The sequence below is a fragment of the Euprymna scolopes genome, chromosome 24 (genome assembly GCF_053919585.1).
Source record: "Euprymna scolopes isolate OS-2025 chromosome 24, ASM5391958v1, whole genome shotgun sequence".
Lineage (NCBI taxonomy): Eukaryota > Metazoa > Mollusca > Cephalopoda > Sepiida > Sepiolidae > Euprymna > Euprymna scolopes.
This window is the reverse complement of record NC_136505.1, coordinates 45,590,611-45,610,451: the sequence shown is the minus strand read 5'-3', so window position 1 is coordinate 45,610,451 and position 19,841 is coordinate 45,590,611. Positions and strand designations below refer to the sequence as shown.

General features: G+C 33.7%; 1 long non-coding RNA gene across 2 annotated transcripts in view; it reads left to right on the top strand.

Annotated features, from left to right (window-relative positions):
- LOC145246692 (uncharacterized) overlaps nucleotides 1–19,296 on the top strand; it is an 83,690-nt gene extending 64,394 nt beyond the window's left edge. For both annotated transcript variants that reach the window (XR_013863153.1, XR_013863152.1), the window contains one exon: nucleotides 17,140–19,296. This is a non-coding gene — a long non-coding RNA (uncharacterized LOC145246692). The remainder of the gene's footprint in view (nucleotides 1–17,139) is intronic.
- Nucleotides 19,297–19,841: the final 545 nt, after the last annotated feature.

Below are 19,841 nucleotides of genomic sequence, written 5' to 3'. Positions count from 1 at the left end.
CTATGATATAATTAATTAATCCAATACCATATCTTCACTATGGTATAATTAATTCATTCAAGACCATATGTTCCTTATAATATAATTAAGTAATTAAACTAGAATTCTAAACTCATACTATTAGGATGGTGCAAAAATAATGCCGTTTTTTTTTACGTATATGCATCTGATAAAAGACGACATTATTTTTGCACTAACCTAATATTTCTTTTTATGAATACACTATCTTACGTAAGTAATTAGATATCCTCAACATGGTATCTAATATTTCGAATATAATTTCCCATTTTAAACATATGTTCCCTAGGATATAATTTGATTTTTTATTGGTAAAATCGCACTTTATTAGTTAGTATGATACATACAATTGAGAAAGAAAAGTAAACGAAATCCTAGGTGTTGGAGAGCTTGGTGACGTTCTAGATGGATGGAATCGCCGTTGTTCAGCTAGACTTAGCTCCTGCGCACAAGGCTAAGACAATTGAGGCATGACTACTCAATATTATCGCTCACTCTTAGACACCGGGTCTGTGGCTTCCCTTCCCATTTGGCTACAACCCTATTATTAAGACTGTTCTTTAAATCTAGCATTGACAGTACAGTACACGTTATCTTAATATGGTAATTCAATAATTCGACTTTCAGACTATAGTGCTTAATGTATTCTATTTTCTAAAAGTGCGCATCATTAATTAGATGCTGTGCATATATGTTGTTACAGAACCTATCAACATTTTACGTCATTTAATCGGCATTCATGTGTGTTTTTTTTTAATTTGTAAAAGTTTCATATTCACTACTTCATCTCCTATAATGATGTAGCAATGTTGGACATTTAGATGAAAAAAATACTACTAAATCGGATTTTTTACGTCAAATTATATTAAGCAAAAGCTTGGAATTTCCATTAGAAGTTAAATATTAAAATTGTAACATAGTGCATATGAGCACGTGGGAAAATATCAGCAGTGGAAAAGGTTAACTGGCCGTCAAGTAGATTAGCAGCAGCAGTAGCCGAAAAACGCGCATATTCAAATTAGGAAGTGTGCACGAGAAGAAAAACGAAAATAAAGGAGAAAAAGATGCACCATGTGGTCTGCAGAACGAGAATGAGTCGGCTTTGGCCGGCATACGGTCGAAGGAAGTAGAAAAGTGTACATTGAGCGAGATAGACGATGGCGAAAGATTTTTAAGGCTGAAGAGTAACGTGCAGTAAAAAAAGACTTTTGTCAAAAAAGAAAAAGATGCTAACCCGTATATTTATTTATTTATTTCCTTTGCTTGTTTGTAACTTCAACGTTACAAAATTACATCTCGTCATGTTTACGTAGCGAAGAAGTTAACCATTTCTTTTTCATTATCTGGCATGCTAAACTTCCAGTTCCTTTTAATGTTGCTAAAATGATATTAATATTTAATTATCTTATCTCTAGATGTAACAAGTCTTCTGAAACAAGTACTGCGACACTGAGGATTTTTGAACTTCACTTATTCATATGACGGGAAAAAACGCATCATTTCAAAAATTGCGAGACGCCATTTTGATTCAATAATCTTTAATGCATAGTGGATAAAGTACTTGGTAATTCAGTTGGGTGCTAGTGCACTTATTGATCCGCGCCATTTTTAAATACTATTTTCAAGTTTGATTAAAGTTTTATGATATCTGTTTTTATTAAAGTGTAAGGTTAAAGTACAGAATAGGTACAAAACATCCTCTTATGTTAAGAATGGCTTTATAAATAATAACGCTATTATTCCAGCACGTTTTAATAAGAGCACTAGTACCTTCAGTTGTAATATTGAAGTTCACTCCTTAGTGCTGGTGAGTCTAAAATACCATTGCGAATTACTTAAGATTTTGACCGAGTCATGGCTGACACATCAAGAAGATGTTAGCCCTGTTGATAAAAAGAAACGTCCCATTCGAACTTCAGTGCAGAATCCAGCGTCTGACAGAACATTTCCCCAGTTTTACAGAAAGATTCTAGAGTTAGACAAGATACACCTGAAGATATCGGGGGTTATATCAACCGAAACGTTGTGAAAATAACACTCAAGATGAGAACAGTAGTCCGAAGAATCCAAATAATACGAATAATCAATCTTTATCTAAAAAATTCAGAAACCTTTACCATTTATCGGTATTTTTAAACTTGCTAATCTTCTATAATATAAATCTCACCTGGTTGTTTAAATGTATTTATGTATGTATGTATGTATGTATGTGTGTGTGTGTATGTATGTATGTATGTATGTATGTGTGCCTAAAACTTTCGACAGAAAAGGCAGATTTTCATGAGATCGAAATCGTTTTGGAGCTCGACCATTCGGACGACAAACATCGAAAAATTGGCTAAAAACATTAAATCCTTCACCTTCAACTAGGCACTTTTCTACAAGGAGGGGTCGCTTTTTTCGCTGATATTTTCAAAAGTCATCCTCTCTTTTCGATTGACTAGTCTTAATTTAAACCTTCGGCTCTCCCTGTTTGGCGATGGACACAACGTCAATGATGTCACTTTTCTTTTCACTTCTTTTCCTATTCGCGGTATGGGTTCGAACCTGTCTGCCTACTACCACTTTTTTTTTTTTTTGCTCAACACACACTTCCAAACACTCGGGCAACTCAATATTTTATATTGAGTTTTAAAATGATTGATTATAAATGTATCAATAAGCATATTTTTAAAACAAAAAGATGAAAGGAAGAGCCACCTGCGTTTTGCATATGTGTAAGCTTTCTATTGTTATTTTTATGTTTCATAAGCATGTTTTTTAAATATTTTTTTTACGTTTATAAGCATGTTTTGTTTAAATATTGTTTTAAAATTGTATTGTTTTCTTTTCATCGTTGAATTTCTCATCGTCTTAAGTAGTGTATTCGTTATAGCACACAATATTTTGCTGTACCTTTTATTTAAATTCCGAAGTTGGAAAAATTTTGTAGAAGATCTGCGCCTCGAATAAAGAAATGAGTTTGGCATAAAAGTCTGTATCTTTAAAGGTTGCTGTCAGCGAAAAATGCAAGAAAAAAATCTGTATCGGCCATAAAAAATAGCTTTATATTGTTGGAATATAAAGAAATGATTTCCATTTAAACTCCATTTTGTAATATGCAGGTAAAAATGTAGAAAAGCACGCTTGAAATGTGTAAAGCTAAATCCAAACAAGATGGCCACCAAAGTTGATCTAATGTTGTGTTTATCTATAAACGAAACTCAATTTTTAACTCGAAATGATTGCTGATTTAATAATATTTATTAATTAATATATATATATATATATATATAAATTAATAATATTTTTTAAAAAAGCAACAATATAAAACCGTTTTGTATGCACATACTAAATTTTATTGACGTTTATTTCTGACCGTGGCATTTTTATCATTAGCAGATAGTCTTGTTGGCCATGCACAATATTGATTGACGACTTTACCGGCTTTTTTGAATCCGATAATAGATTAGGGCCAGGTTAGGGTTAGTGTATGATTAAGATTCGGATTAGGTTTAATGTTAGGCTATACTAAATGCAGAACAAGCGCCATTATGGAACGCATCGGAGATAGCGATTTTAGGTGGGGATTGAAATCTAAGGAAATGATGTTTTGTGCAAATTGTCAATACCAGAATTGAATTATATTAGCTTAAATAGCAACAAAACGTTTTTAACTATAACCCGCCTTTTAATTGTGTCTTTTAAAAAAAAAATTTTTAGGTCTTGTTTTATTGAGGTGGTGGGGATATTTTGGGGGTTTGGGGTTAATCATCTACAAAATGTCCCAAATAACAAACATTATAACGTAAAAGGGGAGAAATCTTTGTTGATTTAAAAAAAATAAATGTAAATAATCTAGGCAATAATTTAAATTTATTCAAAGTCTCTATTATTCCATATATGGCAGACACGTGCTTTCAGAAACTAAAAATAGTGATCCATGTTGGAATGTGGATATCTTATCAGATTTGTGGCGGCCAAAAGCTATAAACTATCTAATATTTACAAAATATGCTGTGATTTATACAGAGGTGCACATTTCCCTACAAATGTGTATATAAATGGGCGAGTTTTTTTTAAGGGAATATCAACGTTGTGAAAGATAATAATGATCCTGATTTCGTTTAAATAACATACAAAGTGATGGAATTCATTGTCAGAGGATACTCTCTCAATTCCGGCTCCAAACTAGGAGATTCAAAGATCAAGAGTGTTCCAAAGGATATTGGTGGTACCTAAAATGGCAGAGGTCTGAATGCTGTCCAATACATCGGGAATTTGTAGGTTTTTTTTAATGTCCTTTCAGACGATTTGATACTGCACCGAGTGTACCAGCTATCACCGAGATTACTTGGTTTTAACCCCATACATACGTCCGCCCTCCAGGGCAAACAGAGCCTTGAGAGAAATTGGAATCAGAGAAATGACTGGAAAAATACAACGAACAGCAATAATGAAAACAGCTAAAATATTAAGGAAAACCCTTGAATGTGGAGACTAACATACATGAACAAACGTGGACCAGACAAACTGCTGCAGAGGCAAAACATGAAACGCTACATGGAACCAAGAACATTTAAGCCGCATATCTATAAGTTCTCTCACCATTACTGCATCACTGTCCTCTCCTAAGGAAAAGGGGGCAAAACAGCCAAGTCAAGGAGGAGGGAAAGACCGAGGAGAGAGAGCACTGACCAGATTTCCGCTGGATAAGTACAATGAAAACTGAGACCTTGGGGAGGCTTGTTGCCAATCAAATTCCAGTGGATGCCAATCGTCGCTACCAACGAGAATTAGTGGCAGGCGGCTGTTCCGGTAATGCAAATTTATTTGTAAATACTATCGTAAGAGGTGGAGAGGACTGGAAATCTAGAGGGGGACTTGTTGTCACTCAGCTTCCAGGAAACACCACAGGAGGCTGTTTTCAATGAGAGATCTTTGATTACCTGTGCGAAAGCTCCTTGTGAGCTAATAATAATAATAATAATAATAATAATAATAATAATAATAATAATAATAATAATAATAATAATAATGTAATTATCATTTGCTTAAAACGTAGTCATGTACAGTGCAATCACATTAGATCACCGAAGTTAAGCATCATTGAGTCCGGTGAGTACTAAAATGGGTGACCATTTAGGAATACCATCTATTTTATGTGCTCTGCTTATCATCCTGGATTTTTCCTTGTCACTGGAATCAGAAAGTGCCGAATCAAAAGAGGTGTAGTTGGGTATTGCGTAAGACTTGCTTCACAATTACAATCGTAGGCACTCATACAGGGCGTATCCATTGTCTCTCGAGACAGAACGAAGGCCATCCATAATGTAGTCATAAAAGATTAACAGTTAAAATCATCTTGATGTCCAAGCACACGATAGTTTTTGTCGGTATCCCATTGTGCACGTGTGGTTTCTTTTCCAATTGCAGAGGCCAATTCGTAGCTTCAAGCTTACAACATTATTTTAATTAATTAATACGACAGAGCAACATTTAAAAACTAAATGTTTTGTTCACCTCAGCATATTTATATATATATACATATATATACATATATATATACATATACATATGTATATATATATATATACACTTGTGCCCGATATTATTCATACCCCCCCCTTGAAAATTGAGTTTATTAGGTGTAACTTTGTAAGAATTTATTGTTTACGTCCATATTGATACATATTCTTAATAAACCTCTTCTGATCATTTTCGTCATTTTAAAATCTCGGGATACTTGTAATAAAAGAAATATACAGCTATTTATAAAATCTGCAATGTTCAAAAATAATCATACCCCCTTATTTTTTCAGTATTAATCGAGTTTCTGACTGTTTCCTGTTTGATTCTTATTTTGAATGCTTTTATACAACCTTTGATTAATTTCATTTCGTTTTTTGCATTTTTCAGAAATTAAAATGATATCAACTGAAAACTAATAAAAGAATAAAAATTATTAGAATGGGGAAGAAAAAAGAGCTTAGTAATGATCTTAGGACTAAAATTGTGAATTCACATAAGGATGGTTTAGGTTACAAGTCAATTTCCAAGAAATTTGAGGTCCCTACAACAACAGTACAGAGCATCATCAAAATATTCCAGAGCCACCACACAACAAACAACTTGATTGGTAGAGGAAGGAAAAGGAAACTGTCTGCTAGAGCCACCAGGAATATTGTAAGAAGTGTTAATGCAAATCCAACCACCACTACTAAGGACATTTTAGAAAATCTGGAGTCTTCTGGCATAAAAATATCAAGGCAAACATTGCAAAGGACTCTGCATAAAAATGGTCTGAAAGGAAGAAGACCAAGAAGGACTCCATTGCACACCGGAAAACACCTTGCAGCACGTCTAAAGTTTGCTAGGACCCATGTGAATTCTCCAGAGTCCGTTTTCTCAAGTATTTTGTGGACTGACGAAACAAAAAATGTAATTGTTTGACCATGTGGATGCTTCTTACGTTTGGAGGAATAAAGGAGAAGCTTACAACCCAAAGAACACCATACCCACGGTGAAACATGGTGGTGGTAGCCTAATGTTTTGGGGCTCCTTTTCGGCTAGTGGTCCAGGTAGTTTGGTCAAGATAGATGGAACCATGAAGAGGGAGCAATATTTGGAGATACTCCAGAAAAACATTAGACAGGATGCGGAGAAGCTCCATTTAGGACAAAACTGGGTCCTTCAACAGGAAAATGATCCAAAACATACTGCCAAAATAGTCAAGAAATGGTTTGAGGATAATCAAATTAATGTTTTGGAATGGCCTAGCCAAAGTCCCGACCTGAACCCTATCGAAAACTTCTGGCACATATTGAAAACTGAGGTTAAAAAGCGGAAACCTAGAAATTTGAGGGATTTGGAGAACTACTGCATTGAAGAATGGTCAAAAATCAGTGTTGATGCTGGTAAAAACCTTGTTGATAAATATCCAAACGGTTACAGGCAGTTATTAAGAATAAAGGGCATGCTATTGACTATTAGTAAGAGAGGTATGAATAATTTTGAACTAATGCCATTATTGTTTTTCTTTGTATAATGTTTCAAACTTGCATAATTTATTTATTTGTTGAGTTTAAATTAAATGCTTATGCTTGATTTATTGTTTGAAATCCCTTTAATATTGTCTACCTTCTGGTTTGAGCAATATTCTTATAGAAATCTCAAAGATCCGAGGGGTATGAATAATATCGGGCATAAGTGTATATATATTCGCTAGGAATGCGATAAACTCGTTGCAAGGGTTTTGGAGATAGATCCCCATTCTGAAACCACATAAACTAGAGTACATAATGTTTTGTTTTATTTTGTTTTTTTCAGTTTGAACAAAAGTGGTACAATGATATCATGGGTTTTTCGTTCGCCCTAAGCGTCCATAGAATTGACACATTTTCAAGCAGAACAAAACTTGGCCTTCGGGACGAGATCAAAGTGTAGTATCTGTTCTTCAGATGTTGCACTTCAATTTCTTGTTCTCTGTCAGTGGAGGAGAAACCCTTCACGAATGAGACAATTTTTATTTTTGTTCCTTTTCTCCACGTTAAAAAACGACCCTGGTGTCTAACTCTGTCCCGTGGGGAGGCATTGTAAATAGGAGCAATACATATCGTTCTTAGTCTTCGGGATAATTGCGTTAATATACCAGTTCTTGCCAGATCACCGTGATCAATACCAGATGCGTGATCATTTGAGAAGACGAAGCGCTGTATGTACCGCGAGGTAAAATATCAGGTTGGGAAACTGGCGCGGTCTATCGTTCTCTCGAGGATAGATGGGCCTCTCTTAAGCCGTGATAGGCAACCCATCTAGTGATGGTGTCACGATAAAAAATGTCCTTGATAGACCTGGCGAAGCATCAAGTATTTCGCTACGAACAAGATTTGAATTACACTACAAACTCGAGTAGTGAGTTCAATCTCGGCTGCGGACGCATGTTACGTTACGTTTAGCCTTCGGGATAATATCACAGTGTAGTATCTGTTCACTTCGCCTTTTCTGTCTTCGGTCAATGGATAAGAAGTCTTTCATGACTGAGGCAATTTTTATTTTGGTTCCTATCCAGAGTTCTCCATTTGGGGGAGCTGAATTTTCCCCACATTAAAAACCGGCCTTGTGTCTAACTCTGTCCTCGTGAGGAGGCAAGTAAATAGGAAAATACATATCGGATGAAGAGTACAAGTGTGGAATTTCCTTCGTTTTGACAACAATTCTTTGATTACTGTTACATAAATGAATGGTGGAAGGGAGGATATAAACTGCAATTCTCAATGTAATTAACTCAAACACAAACAAGTTAATTTAGCTTGTACTTTCTATGAGTAAAGTTTAAAACAATAATAACAAACAAACGAGCAATGGAATACAAAACAAAATTACATGTTTCTGAACTTTTGAGATGAGGATTGCTTATTCTTAATACTTGGATTCTTCGGACTACTATTCTCATCTTGAATCTCATTTTCACTACAGGACCCGATGGTGCAGAGGTTAGAGTACTCGGAAAAATCAATTGTGGAAGTAATATTCAACTGAAAGTTGATGGTTCAATTCGTGTTGTGGGCGATTAAAAATACAATTGCGAATTACTTAGGACTTCTATCCAGTTATGGTTGATGGAACGAGACCAAGCAACAACGGTGCAGTAAATAAAGGTTCCGTTGGAAATTTCGACCAAATTCCTGAGTTTGACAGAAATATTCTCGAGTTCGACAAGATATACGTAGTGAAGGGCGGAGATTACATCGATCACAACGTTGTATGACACTGAAGATGATAACAGTAGTCGGAAGAATACAAATAATACGACAAAATTACATATTTAAATCAAGAGATTTGCCAAACATCTACGGTGATCAAAATAATTGTATTTGTCTTAAAATAAAGATGCGTAAATATATCTATTTCTATACGGTATCTATTTGTGTTTGCTTCGTGTTAACAACCAACAGTATTTTTTTCTAGAGATGAAAATGCCTGCGTTGGATAAAATTGTCACAATTTGGATAATACCTAAATTAATTTTTCAAATAACAGACTTGCTAGTTTTTACTACTCTATTGTTATTATCGTGGTATGTGGTCGACTGAACTCCAATCACTGACTAATCCTGTAAAACAGGCACCTCGAAAACTCCTCGAATAGTTTTAAGCATTGGAAAATATGCACAAATTTTTCCGATTCCGATACCCCAAAATGTTCCGATTTTTTTACTCCCGATTCCAATCCCAATGAACTGTTCCAACACTAGTTTGCTTCCTAGCTATCTACAAGGCAATCGGTTTCAAGTTGAATGTTAATAAATTCTTCCTTTTTTTTTTAGTTATTCTCATAACCCAATTCCGTTCACTTCCAACCATTTTCTTCAATCATCAGAGAGTTGCCTCACCGTCAACCTTACAAACACATTAGCCATTATCCCGGGTAGCATGTAGGCCTTGCTAAGTGGTGACACATAAGTAAAAAAAATTATATTGTATTTTAAAATTAAAATAAATACCGCATGTAAAGCCAACTACAGAATAGAAGAAATTATTTTTTAAAAAAAAGCAGAATTTCATAGATTGGCAAAAAATATTTTGTACTAATAAGATGTATAAACACGAATAGATAATAATAATAATAATAATAATAATAATAATAATAATAATAATAATAATAATAATAATAATAATAATAATAATAATAATATGGAGATGAGAAATGAAGCAGTTATATTTTTTATTATTTATTCTTCTTAATTCTTCATACTGAAGACATTACAAATGAAATGCAAACATGAATACGACAATGATTACGACAATGATTACGACATCTAATCAACTCTTTGCAATTCTTCAATTGCTGTTTATTCTTTTCCGCTTGGTTTTGTACTTCTCATTGTCCTAATTCATATTTTAATAACACAGATCATCAAAGATCTCATTAATTACAGCTTATGGTGTTCCCTGGAAGCTGAGTAATAATAATAATAATAATAATAATAATAATAATAATAATAATAATAATAACTCGGCTGGACAAGCTCAAAGAGAACTGGGACCTTGGGGAGGCTGAGTGCCACTCAAATTCCAGTATAAACCAATGGCCAGTACCAGCGATAAATCAATGGTAAGTGGCTGTTGCGATGATGCAAATTCATTTGCAAATGCTATCGAAGGAGATGGAGAGGGCTGGACGTCTGGGGAGACTTGTTGTCGCTCAGCTTCCAGAGAATACCACAGGTTTCCAATCAGATCGTTTGTTGACTTGTGTGAAAGCTCCATGTGAGCCAATAATAATAATAATAGCAGACAGCAGTCAATTCTTGTGAATCTCTCGGCGAACAGTTTTTTTTTTTTTTTCGTGAAACGCCATTATCCAGACGATTGTTTAACTCAACTATAATTTTCAGTGCCGTGGTTTTGGGCCCTTTCTTCACAATCCTTACAAAGGCTCTATGATCTCTTTCAAACAATTTCAGCTTTTCTCAGGAACTTCGTTTAGAGGAGGGTGTTTTCTCGTCTTTGTCATAAACAGTCATTACTTTCAATACAGTTCACCTAGTCACTCCCGTTCCAGTAGCACCTACTATACGGACACAGCACAATCTTCTCCCTCTGGAAATCTGATAGATCTGCCATTTTAATTGTTCTTACTCATATGCTCTTTCAACATAAATAAATTTTACCAATGAGTTCAAAACCACATTTCGATAATTTTGTCTAATTCTTATATGTGTTTTAAAAATTGATGTACAATAGTCAAGGTGTTTCCATTATTTCAATCTATCTATCTATCTATATATATATATATATATATATATATATAGAGAGAGAGAGAGAGATATATATATATATATATATATATATATATATATATATATATTAATACTTATATATATATATATATTTATATATATAGTAAGTTATTAAAATATATATGACAATTAAGTTACACAGAATATTCCGCGTTTCATTCTTGTGAGAATTCATCAGGCTTTTCAGGTTAAGGCTTTTCTGTTCTTGTTCGATATATGTATATTTGTAGTCATCCACAAACTATGCTTGCTTGGTGTTGGGATATTTTTAAGCAATGTTTCAAAGTTAACCCTTTCCATATCTATATTTTGTGTGATGAAATAAATCCTATTGAGAGTGCTCGACTGTTTCAGGAGCTAAGTATGACTACTTCATTTAATCACATAAATTAATATAGGAAGATATAATTTTATGCGTAATTTTTTTAGTATTTACTTCATCAATGCTCCATACATAGGTCGAGCTAGGTAGTAAGCTATAAAAATATATATGGCAATAAAACTACACAGAATATTCTGCGTTTCATTCTCGTGAGAATTCGTGAGGATTCTCATATTAAGGTTTTTCTGTTCTTGTTTCCTATATATATTTGTTGTCATCGACAAACTATGCTTGCTAGATGTTGGGATATTTTTAAGCGAGGTTTCTAAGTTAATCATTTCCATATCTATATTTTCTGTGGTGAAATAAACTAAGCTAAGAAGAATATTTCGCGTTTCATTCTAGTGAGAATTCGTCATAACGCGGATAAAAAACGGAAGAGGAAATCAGTTTAAAAAAAACGGTGTGGAAGAAGAAACGTTTCAAGTCAAACCTCTTTCACTTTCTGTGATGAATTCGGAAATCAATTTTCCTCTTTTTATTACAATAAGGAGGCGTTTTCTTGCTTGTTTTTTTTTGTTTTGTTTTGTTTGTTTTTTTCATATTTCTGTAGCGATTAATACGGTCTTTCGTTGTTGTGGTTTTATTCTCTTTCGTTTTTCAACCACACGTTTTTCCTTTTTTCCTTCTTTTTTTTCAAATTCATTAATTGTTAGTGATTTTATACTGGCCGGGTACCCGGTGTTGCCCGGGTGTTTTTAGGTGTGTATTGAGCAAAGAAAAAAAAAGTGGTAGTAGGCAGACAGTCTCGAACCCGTACCACGAAGGAGAAGAATAATGTGAAAAAACAACGCGACGTCTTTTCTGTTGAGCCCATCGCCAAACCGGAAGTGACGAATGCTTAAATTAAGGCTAGTCAATCGAAAATATCGGCGAAAAAAGCGATCCCTCCCTGTACAGAAGTACCCGGTGTAGGATGAAGGAATTAATGATTTTAGCAAATTTTTCGATATTTGTCGTTCGAAGGGTCGAGCTTCAAAACGATACCGATCTCTGTCAAAAGTTTTAGGAAGATATGATGATTGCAAGGTCTTGTCAGACGAGTGCCACTCCCTCAGACACTGAAAGGTCATGAGCCCGAAAAATGACATATAGTCCTGCCAGCGAATTCACATGCTCAAGCAGACATGACACTAAAGACGGTCATTGTTATACATATATATATACACTCAAACACACATATACGTGCGTACATACAAAATACACAATACGCACACATACATATACATACACACACATGCAAACATAAACAAGACGGTCATTGGTATACATACATATAAATGTATACATGCATACATACATACATATATGTCTATAAGCATACGCTCATATATACCCATATACATACACAATGCATAATACACAAACATACATATACATACCCACATTCATACATACACATATGCATACATATACATCCACATATACAAATACATACACACATATACTTACACATACATATACGTACACATATGCACATATATATACATACACTTACCTACATATACATACACATCCATATATATGCATTAATACACATACACACATACATGCACACATACAAATACATATACATACACACTTGCATACATACACATACATGCATATGCACACATACATGCATACAAACATTTATAAATGTATATATGTACACACACAAACATATATACACATAGACACATATACATACATATACACATAGATATAAATACATATAAACTCACATGTACATATATAAATATGCACACACATACATATATAAATATACATACACATATACATACATAGATACAAATAATGATGGCAGAATAATTGTTACATGCATCCAGCATTACAGGCGTACACACGTCACAGCTTTTTTATCGCCACAGGACTTTTTTCTTTTTTTCTTTTTTTTTATAATAGACAAATACCTGAGGGAGTATCTATACAAAGATGATGTTACAGAGTTTTCGCTTTGTACGACAGCTAAATCTCTCTCTCGGTTCAAAATGTTGACATCCAGCAACAAGCAAGAGCAAGATAGCCAGCAACAAGTCAAACTGCAGACCATCTTAATGCGGGTACTGGTCTCCCGCTTTGTTTTTTTTTTAAATAAAAAGTTTGGTTGAGACAAACACTTTTGGAATAGTAACTGACGATGATATAAACAAATCCACACATTTTTTCACAGATAAACTCAGCGACGGATAGTCAAAATGTAAATACAGTCCACCGACATATATTAAAGACGCTTACTTTTTTTTTTTTAAATAAAAAGTTTCGTTGAGACAAACACTTTTGGAATAGTAACTGACGATGATATAAACAAATTCACACATTTTTTCACAAATAAACTCAGCGACGTATAGTCAAAATGTAAACACAGTCCACCGACATGTATTAAAGACGCTTACTTTTTTTTTTTTAAATAAAAAGTTTGGTTGAGACAAACACTTTTGGAATAGTAACTGACGATGATATAAACAAATTCACACATTTTTTCACAAATAAACTCTGCGACGGATAGTCAAAATGTAAACACAGTCCACCGACATATATTAAAGACGCTTACTTTTTTTACTTTTTTTTTAGGAAGATATACATACATACATACATACATACATTTTAAACAGACAGGTGAAGTTTCTATTATTTTGACCGACAGTATACACTTGTTAAATATCTGTTTGGAAACTATTTTGTTTATTTTGTTTTTTGGTTTGTTCTTTTTTTTAAAGAAGGAATGGAACAATTGCTTCTTTTGTATGTATAGGACTTTGTGTTAATTGGATTGTTTTTAATTTTTTATTTCATTCTAAACGTTTTCTTTTTCATAGCATTTACGTTTGTTTACGTTGTTATCCTTTTCTGTCGACGCCGTTCGGCAGACAAGATATTTAATTAATTTATTGTGAAAGATGAATATCAATTAAAAGACAGAATCCGCACATTGATAAGAAAAAATTCGCATATTGATAAGAAAAAATCCGCCCATTGATTGGAAAAATACTTATAAGTTTTGACTCGAGGCAAAAGCTATCATGACGGAACATATTCTTGTCTTTTGATTTTCTAAAGGAAACGATCACAGAAAATTAAATATATTTTAATTGCATTCATCTATCTAATACTAGCAGGGCGACCCGACGTTGCCCGGGGTTGAATGATGATCAACGAATGTTTCACAGCCCATCTTTTTATTGTCATCAAAATCGGTGAAACCACCCATTTTTCAATCAAATCAATTGATAGCCTGCTCTAGTTGAAGGCCCATCGCGGTGAACGGGGGGAAAGCTTTACATGCCTAGTCTACCTTGCACTGTAGAGAATCTACTGTCGATTTTATTTTAAAAAATACATATAATGGATTGCATTAAAGTTTAAAATGCAAAAACCAAGTATCATGTTTCGAATGTACTCAAAACAGAAACATTAATTTCGAACGCGTTCCTGTCATATCAAAGAATATATTGTTGATTTTATATGCCTGATTTTTTTCTACCTGTGCGGTGATAACGGCTTGAATTTTAGTTTAAAATCAAAAAGCCAAATAGAACGGTTCAATTGTGCTTTACACAAAAACGTTCATTTCGAACGCGCCCCTGTCATATCAAGGAACCTATGTTGATTTTTTTTTATGATGGGCCCTTCTGCTTGTGTACTAAAATTTTTTTCAAATTCATTTATGATGTTAGGCTGTATAAAGTGTTAACTTTGGTCAAAGTCCTATGTTCATTCTTTTATCGTATTTTTTCGATTATCGATACTCGATACCTCTCAAAGATATTTCGATACAAAAACCTACTAAAGCACACTGCTAGGTAAATAAAGAACATTTGTGTGAATTTTCATCAAAATCTGTCCAGCCGTTTCGAAGTTCATAGGATCAGACCTACACACACAGAGTTCATTTTATATAATACTAGCGTGGGTGCCCGGCGTTGTTCGGATGATTGGATGTGTATGTGGAGGAAAAAGTGTTAGTAGGCAGGTTCGAACCCGTGACATGAAAATAGAAAACCTGAGATCTTAACGGCTGGGCTACGGCAACAAAGATGTTTAAATTTAGCGATTAAAAAATTAAGTGAATGTGTTTACACAGGTGCGTAAATTTAACGAGGTCAAACATCACGTCATAGGAAAAGGAAATGACGCACTTAACTTTGACTTCAAGCAAGTTAAGTTTTAGCATGCACAAGATGTTGGGGGAAATCAGCTGACGATAATCGATGGAAATAAATATAGACGCGACTTCCTTTTGAAAATCAGATATTTACAATCTAAGTAGTATATAAAAAGTTCTAAGAAAGGGTACCCCCCTCCCGAAAAAAGCCTTTGCCGGACATACAAAAAAAATTGCACACACAAACACACACACACATTTTAGTTTTTATATTATAGAGTAGCGGTTTTGCTTGTTCCTTTCCGTTATGGCTTGCAATAAGCCACAAATAAAACAGAACAACGAAATAGAGTTTAAACAATGTATTACTGGAACAACAACGTAAAAAGGTTTACAACTGAAAAGAGTAGTAAACGTCGCCGAGCAGGCGAGGGTCGCTCTGGTGTTTAATCCACACCTGGGATCAAAAGGTCTATGGTTTATATAATGGATAGAACAGTCCATTTGGAGGGTGATTTCCCCACAACACTTTGTTACTAACTCTATACGTTACGTTTTGTTGTCATAAGAAACAACAAATACGGGTTTTTATAAAATTACTAAAGAGATTAAAATCTATTCATGATGTTGTGTATTTGCATTTGGCGGTAGTATCACATTATATGACAGTAGTATGTTATTTTCGGCGCTTTTCTATAAAAGATCGCGAATTATTATCTGCTCTTTATATAGAGAGCATGTATATCATAAGTAGAGCTATGACAACAGCATATTCTTTTCCTTGTTTTGATTCTCAGGTATATATCCATTGATATCTTATATATTTTTATATAGAGTGATGTGGTTCTCGGTTGATTAACTGTGTCGGATATATACTCGAGAGTAAAAACAATGAAAAGAATATGCTGTTGTCCTAGCCCTAATCATAAGATATATTAAATATGTTGCAAAGATCGCTGGAAAAATAGTTGAATAATTCTACCATTCTATAGGTATCTCACAGCTGACGCAATCCTCTATCTCTATAAGAGTCAAGTACGTCATATAAACCACTCTCTTTTTTGTGAATCGTAATACCATTAATTTGTCTTTGAATCTATTCGTTATTTCGCTTGTGCACTATGATGCTACGATGTTGGTATCCCTTTTTAAAGCTGAACTTTACATTCTTCTGTTTTTTTCTTATACGTTATGTAAATTATCTTAAATATAAACGTCGAACATAGTATATATCACTATGAACTGCATCTAAAGATACGAGACGGGGTGACTAGCAGAATAGAGTTGACTGAAGCTACCAATGATGTACGTTATCTCCTTTATGGATGCGAATCAACAGCACAAGAAATGAAGCCAAGAAGAGACTTTCACTGCTATACGAACCCTTAATAACATACTAGGAAACAGACAAAACAATTTATAGCAACATTTCGAAGAACATCAATAATCAAAATCCATCTGACACTTTCGCTTCTGACCTGGTGCAATGGAATAAAAGTAGTTCATTATTTTCACCATATCTAAAGCAAGTTTATTTTTTCACTATTAACGTTCGGATTTTCACTTCTCCCCAGTCGTCATGAATGTTTTTCTCCACGTGGAAACCTACTTCGTTGATAAGCTTCTAGAACTGACCTGAAATAAAAGACTTACATGAAATCTTTTGTTACTGTTTCATGATTATTTCCTCTTGCATTATTTTCAGTTGAAACGCCTTCGTTCGTGTTCTAACTGCCATCTTATTATAACAATAGACTTGTACCTATGGTAGTACAACCGTTATTGAATTTAAATAAAATACGATTGATTATTGAATCAATTTTATTAATTCTTTGCTTTGTCTATTTGTAGCGGCTGTATTGATCTTCGTGGTGCTGCTTTCGATTGTCATCTACATAATGTGCCATTACACAGGACGGAAGGGAGACTACAATACTGAGGAGGCGAAAAGGGCCACGGATTTCACTGACAATGCAACTGTAGCTTTCATGTATAGTCCAGACAATGGCCTCACGATTCCCGAAAAAAGAGAATGGTTTATATGAGGTCGCATTATTGCTAGAATAAAATCTAAACACCGGAATGAAATCAAAATATTGAATTCTTTATCACGGTCGTAAAAAAGCTGTTTATGATACATAAGCATAAAAAAGAATTGTATATGGATTTATAAAAACATATTACATAAGCCTACACTTATCTGCTTCAAGGATAGAATTTTGAGTTATAAATTCTGCTTAAAATTAGTTGTTATGCAATTATATATAACAAAGAGGACATTAATATGCAGCTACCTTGCACAACGCATAAAGGAAACATAGAATAATGTAAAATTTCAACTTAAAAAAAGGATATGAACATAGAAGCATCATAGGGCACAAGCGAAATCACGAATCGATTCAATTATAAATAAACTACAATCACGGGCATATACAGAGTTTAAAAGAAAAAGAGAGGAATTTTTAAATCAGTTTTTTTTTCTCTTAGACACAAAAGAAATCAAGAATTAAACTATGTTATCGTTTTAGATCTATTAGTTTAATACAGACCAAGGAAGATACAATTCTATGACAGCCGAAGTACAATACGCATGAGTTAAATATCTACCGGACTACGCTCAAAATACTGAGTTCAACTAATATTCACTCTACACAGATGGCCGGATTTCGCTGTAGCGAGAAAAATTCTAATTTTTACAAAAAGATGAAAATGCCCAACCACGTGACCAATTAATATCGTTACCTTCTATGAGGACAATAGATGCTGAAAAAATCGATTGATTATCGATCAGCGTTGATTATTTTACTGTAAAAATTTATGACATTTTTTAAATAAAATTTCAAGTTTGAAAATATGATTATCGATTTCTATCCTTCACTCTCTGAACCGGGTGACGAGCAACAACGTTTGATTTTTTGTGCGAAAACATGGAAAAGGGATAGAAAAGTGACGCACAAAGGAATTCAAACGAAAACTTGTCCACACGATGGATCCAAAAAGCTGTTCAAGCTACAACTTTGGAAAAAATTAAAAAGCAGCATCGGAAAATTCTTATTAAATTTTGGAACTGTCACTCTGGATGATAGGCTGACTAACGTGCTGGACGTTTTCTAAAAGCAATTGGCGTTTCGGAAAAGTTGGCTTTCTTTTTACACAAACTATTATTATTATTATTATTATTATTATTATTATTATTATTATTATTATTATTATTATTGTTATTATTATTATTATTATTATTATTAATAATAATAATAATAATAATAATAATAATAATAATAACAATAATAATAATAATAATGCATATTTACAAATTCTACACCCCCATCATGCATCCCCCCATTGTTTCATCACCGATCTCCCCCCCCCCACACCAAAAGATACCAAAGGGCCGAGAAGGGTACATAAGGACTGAAAGACCGAGGAGCGAGCGCTAACCAGACCTCGGTTGGAGAAGCGCAAAGAGAACTGGGACCTGGGAGAGGCTGAGTGCCACTCAAATTCCAGTATAAACCAGTGACCACTATCAGCGAGTAATCAATGGTAAGCGGCTGTTGCGATGATGCAAATTGATTTGCAAATGCTATCGAAGGAGGTGGAGAGAGCTGGACGTCTGGGGAGACTTATTGTCACTCAGCTTCCAGAGAGCACCACAGGTTTCCAATCAGATCGTTTGTTGACTTGTGTGAAAGCTCCATGTGAGCCAATAATAATAATAATAATAATAATAATAATAATAATAATAATAATAATAATAATAATAATAATAATAAACATCATTACATCATAATTTTGAATTTAAAACCCAGCGTTCTACAAAACTGATTAAAAGTTTAATTACAATTGGATCCATTGTCATGTTTTTCATTATGGAGAATTTCGTCAGAATAATAATTTATATTATACAGACGCATATTTAAACAATTATAACAAGCATCATTTATGGAATTAATTTCATGATTTTATGTCAAATATATATATTTTTGTAAATAAATGATAAGAATGCTGTTTCATTTGTTATTGTAATTTTTTGCTAATGTTTGCCCATCAATTTTTTCAGGCAAATTATTTACGAAACACAACACGAACTAAAATTGATTATCCTTCATTCTATGATAAATGGCACTGCGCATCCATCTATCTACCTATATATATATATATATATATATATATATATATATATATATATATATATATATATATATATATATATATATATATACAGTAGCATAAAGCCCTGACGTTGCATGGGATTAAATGAGGACCAACAAATGTTGCACATCATACTTTTATTTTCATAAAAATCGGTGGAATTGTCCATTTTTCAATCAAATCAATTGATTTCCTTCTCTAATTAGGGACTGAGTGGATGGCACTTAGATGAAACTTCACATACCTTCCCGCAGTAGTCAATAATAAATCGCACTGTAGAGAAGCTACTGTTGATTTTATAAAGTTATTTTCATATAATGGCTTTAAGTCATAAATTCAGAAGTCAAGTATCATGGTTCATTTATGCCCTAAACAAAAACATTTATTTCGGTCGCGACTCT